Source organism: Pinus tabuliformis, chromosome 4_1 (genome assembly GCF_031772625.1).
Source record: "Pinus tabuliformis cultivar Carrire ecotype Pingquan chromosome 4_1, CPIR1, whole genome shotgun sequence".
In the NCBI taxonomy this organism is placed as follows: Eukaryota; Viridiplantae; Streptophyta; class Pinopsida; order Pinales; family Pinaceae; genus Pinus; species Pinus tabuliformis.
In genome coordinates this window covers 586591544-586596876 of record NC_142303.1, presented here as the reverse complement: position 1 = coordinate 586596876, position 5333 = coordinate 586591544, and the positions used below count along the sequence as shown (strand labels likewise).

At 42.3% G+C, this 5333-nt stretch overlaps 1 pseudogene; it reads left to right on the top strand.

Annotated features, from left to right (window-relative positions):
• Nucleotides 1-422: 422 nt before the first annotated feature.
• Nucleotides 423-740, top strand: LOC149177322 (putative ubiquitin-conjugating enzyme E2 16 pseudogene; annotated as a pseudogene).
• Nucleotides 741-5333: the final 4593 nt, after the last annotated feature.

The window sequence follows — 5333 nt, the reverse complement described above, 5'->3', positions numbered from 1 at the left end:
ACGACACTAAAATGTGGGCATGCATCTGTACAAGTCGTGTTTGGAGTTTTGGAGGCAATAAAATTGTTTTGCAGAATTGTTGACAGCGTTTGGAGGTGGGCGCTACCCATATGAGCTGCGCGCTACCCACTTGCCAGGCGCTACCCATTGGGCAGGCGCGCTACCCACACAGAGACAGAGTTTAAAAAACGTTTTCTTGCGACCAGTTTCGTGTTGAATCGACTCCATCGACTTGCAACGGGATGGCAAACCTTCATGTTCTTTGCCAAGGCGATTGAGCATCTGCGTTTTCAGGATTGCAATGTGTCATTCGAAACAACAGAGATAAGATTTTCTTCCGGTCACACAGCATCAATTACTGTTGCTATAGTCCAGGTGATTTGCAGAGATGGATAATTGAGCTGACAGGAGCCCCTGGCACAATGTATGCCAATGAATCCTATCAACTACAAGTTGATTTCCCTGATCATTATCCCATGGAAGCTCCACAGGTTATTTTTCTCCCACAAGCGCCTCTGCATCCACATATTTACAGCAATGGCCACATATCTCTAGATATTCTGTACGATTCCTGGTCTCCAGCTATGACCGTCAGCTCTATCTGCATCAGCATTCTTTCAATGTTATCCAGCTCTACTGTGAAGCAACGTCCGCCAGACAATGATCGATATGTCAAAAATTGCAGAAATGGTCGATCACCTAAAGAGACTCGCTGGTGGTTCCATGATGACAAGGCATAATTATAACTATTTTGGTCGTGCTTGGTAAAAGGTCTGCAAATTTTACTAGGCATTGTAATTCCTTCCTAAATCATCACGAGATTTGTGAAACATTGTATTTTGCTCCGTGGGTTTTGTTTTGGAGCTTGTCATAGGCTGCATGTTCAGCAGTTTGTAAAGATCTTGTATTTGTGCCTACTATTCCGAAAGGATGGTGATTATCCGCAGCGTTTAGTGTCTACTGCTTGCAAATGAAATTCTAAGGAGATCATTTGCGGGTGGAAGACCATTAGTCATGGTTGAACAGTTTAATGAATGACCGGGAGAGCCATTTGCATGCATATAAACACAAATTTCAATTGCAAAAAGTTTGTTTAAGCAATAGGCTCAAGAAGGTGAAGGAGATGGGACATTTAGAAAACATGGGATATTTATGCACATATTGTATGATATGGTGTAAAAGCCGGCCCTGCTTTATCCTTCATTTATTGGGCAGTGCTCACAGGTTATATGCTGAGATTCAAGATCAGCGTCATACAAATAAAGTAATACAGACTCGATCACCAGAAGAAGGCGTGGAGTTTATGTCAATGATGGACACTTTGTCCTGCTATTGCGAAGGCAGTGGAAACCATAAAGACAGGGGAGATTGCCCTGATTACAATAGAACCTGAAAATGGTTTTGGAAATATTGAAACCCAGAGAGATTTGGCTGTAAAAATTGTTGAACAGGAAGCCCTTTGCTGGAAACGCTGCCTCCTTCACTTGGTGAATTAAGGAATTTGAAGCAATTGAACCTTCGGGATTGCAAGGCAATGAAATGTTTGCCGGATTCCTTTAGACAATTAACTCAGTTGGGTAAATTAGTACTCGACTGTCCCATAAGCCAACTGCCATTTATAAGAGTTGAAGGAGCAAGAGAGAGTTTAATAGAATCGATTGGGCAGAGAACATGCAGTAATTTGGGCTCTTCAGTTGACAAGTGCATATTTCAACTCCAACACATAAGACTGTACAACACACAAATATCAGAGGTATCATTTGATGAAGATGTATTCCCCAACCTTCAACATATTCACATAAGCTTTTGCCATTATCTGGAGAAGGTTGCCACATTGTCAAATGCACTCCTAGAGTTGGAATTGATTGATTGTAATAATTTGAAGAAAATAGAAGTGCTTTGTGGTCTTGCAAAACTTAGGGAGTTGGTGATTAAAGGGTTGAAATTGGAGAAGCTGCCAAGCATTGAAACTTTGGTATCTTTGCATCAGTTGTACTTAGCTGACTGTGTCATGTTGAAAAGCATACAGGGGCTGGATGAGCTCACAAAACTTCGATTACTATATGTTAATGATTGCTCTGAATTACAAGAGTTGCAAGGTGTTGAATATTGCATGGCGTTAGAGAGCCTTAAGGCCATTGGGTGTCCCAGTCTGCAGTGGGATGATAACGTAGTTGAACAGTTGTTGCAACGAGTGAAGCAGCTTGACATTTGGTGAAGGAAAGCAGAAGGCAGCAATTGTGCGATGGAAGCCATTTTTATTAAAAGGTTATTCTTCATTCAAAGGGAAAATGTAACGTGGCAGTCGTTGCAATATGTGGGCATTCGATTCATCTAAAGAACATATGTGGCAGCATGGAAACGTGCCTTCAGCAGAGACACTTGTCATGACATTTTGGGAGAGAATAAAAGTCAAAAGCCAAATTTAAATACAGATAACTATCCCAGCACAGAAATCGAATTGGTTGGTCTATTTTGGGTCTTCAAGCTGCAGTTCAGAAAGTCTAGCTACAGGTCCTACCAATTCATTGGTCATCAACAAACAAATACAACGCTATTCCTTTTAGAGCAGAGTTTTCCTATTTTCATGATTATTGATGTAACTGCTCCTTATTTTCATCGATCAGTTAACACCTCTCATAGTTTATTTAATGTAAAAACATTTGTAAAGGAAAAAAAGGTTCTGAGAGGTGCGTGGAGGAGAACAGAGCATTTCATTGTACAGTTGAATGACAGAGATTAATTAAATGGCCCAGCTCTGATTTGTAAGATTCTTGTGGTGTGGAAATTTAGCATATGTTTCTTCTTCTATCTCATATGTCTTTGTAATTTTTCCATTTCATTTCATAATCGTTTCTAAATGAATACTTTTAAGTGAGAAAGACGGAATTCAATTTATTTGCTCTGTCTTGAGGAAGTGTTCATATTTAATGTTTTCTTCTGTTCGATAAGGATTCATCACACATGCCCTTGTCGACTTCTTAGCAGTCTTGCCATTCCGTTTAATCTCAATTTAACTGTTAAATTTCGCTCCTACCTCGCCTTATGGAATAATCTGTGCCTTTGATTAAATCTCTGCTAACGTTGTTCTTGGTATCACGCTGCCCAGAAAACCCAATCATTTATTTAAAAAATCCCTTTCTATCAATTTACTAGCCTAACATCTCCATTCTTTATCGGTCATCTCTTCCCCTTTGAAAACTTGTCTGCCGAGATAGACCCGGAGAGAGCCCTCTCCTGTCCTCGTAGGGCTAGCTACGAGGTTGAGCGTGGTTTGATGTTGCCTTGAGTTTCGCCTTCTTCAGCCTGAGGCAAATTCAAGCGTTAACAGGGCCTTGAAGATCATGCTGCAGATTTCTACCGGACTTCCCAAGGGTAAACTGGAGCAAGTGGATACATGCAAAGGTTGTACCTTGGGTAAGTATGCAAAATATTCCTTTCAGGATCGAGACAGTTGAGCTGGAGCAATCTTGGAGCGAGTTCATACAGATGTGTGTGGACCATTCTCGACAACATCCACCACTAAACAAAGGTACTATGTTATTTTCATTGATGATTTTTCTCGTAGATGTTGGATCTACTTCGTGCAGAAGAAGGATCAAACGTTCTCAAGGTTTTGTGAGTTCAAATCCTTGGTTGAGAAAGAATCTGGAAATAAAATAAGGGCCTTGTGAAGCAACAATGGTGGAGAGTATGTCTCTCAATAGTTTAAGGACTTCTATGCAGCAAAAGGAATTAAACGGGAATTGACAACACCCCATAACCCACAACAAAATGGGGTGGCCGAAAGGAAGAACAGAACAATTGTGGGAGTAGCTTGGGCGATGCTGCATGACCAAGGCCTACCACTTCATTTGTGGGCTGAGGCATGCAATACAACAGTATACTTGTAGAACAGAAGCCTGCTTCGTATACTGGGAATGAAGACACCAGAGGAGGTTTTCTCCAGGAAGAGACCAAATGTGAGTCACTTCAGGATCTTTGGCTCATCGGTATTTTTCCATTTGACCAAAGATGCTCGGAAGAAGCTAGAGCCAACAACTGAGTTGGGGATAATTGTGGGGTGCACTTATACACCCCACAACTATGAGGTGTTCTTGCCTACCAGTCAGAGGAAAATGGTACGCAGAGATCTGAAGTTTGACGAGCAGAAGGCCATGCGAGTATCCCTTAAGAGGGAGCTCAAGTTGCATGCAGAGGAGGAACTTTTGGTTCCTAAGGAGGAGGAGGCTCAGACTGACACAGAGCAACCGCATGCAGAGGATCCATGAGTGGAGACATCCACTCATGTAGAGTCTTCCAGAGTTGGGCGAAAGCGCTCAAGGGAAGTTGACAAATTTTTTATGGATGTGAGAGAGAATGTGGGACAACCATCTTCTCACCAAAGATAAGGGAGGTCACCTAAGCGATACATTGGTTACATGGCCTTGGTTGGGGAGTGTGTAGAGACCAAACCATCTTCCTTTGAGGAATCAGTGCAGCAGCCAGTTTGGGTTGATGCTATGATGGAGGAGTATGACTCCATAGTTCAGAATAGTGTTTGGGATGTTGTTCCAAGATTGAAGGATAAGTCAGTGGTGAGTTCCCGATGGCTTTACAAGGTAAAGCAAGCAGCTGATGGGAGTGTGGAGAAACATAAGGCAAGGTTTGTTGCCCGTGGTTTCTCACAAGTTGAGGGGATCGATTATGATGAGACTTTTGCTCCTGTATCAAGGTACTCATCTATCAGATCGATGTTGGCACTATCAGAACAGATGGGTTGGAAGATCCATCAGATGGATGTGAAGACTGCGTTCCTCAATGGCAAGATTGAGGAAGAGGTGTACATAGAGCAGCCAGAAGGATTTGAGACCTTCAATCATGAGTCGCATGTGTGCTGACTCAAGAGAGCTTTATATGGGCTAAAGCAAGCACCTCGTGCTTGGTACACCAGGATCGGCAGCTATTTCACCGGGTTAGGGTTCACAAAGAGTGAAGTGGATGCAAACCTTTACCACATCATGGTAGAAGGTAAGCCATTGATCATTGTTCTTTATGTTGATGATATGATATTGATAGGTGATGATCAATTGATCAAGTCTTGCAAGGAGGACCTTGTAAGAGAGTTCGAGATGAAAGACATGGGTCTCATGCACTACTTTCTAGGCATGGAAGTGTTACAGAAGGATGGGGAAGTGTTTGTGTCTCAAGGCAAGTATGCCAATGAGATACTCAGGAGATTCCATATGGAGAAGTGCAAGCCCATGCAGACTCCTCTAGCAGGTAATTGGAGGAAGGAGGATGCTACTTTAGGTGAGGTAGTAGCTACTATTGTTTATTGGTAGCTTGTGGGT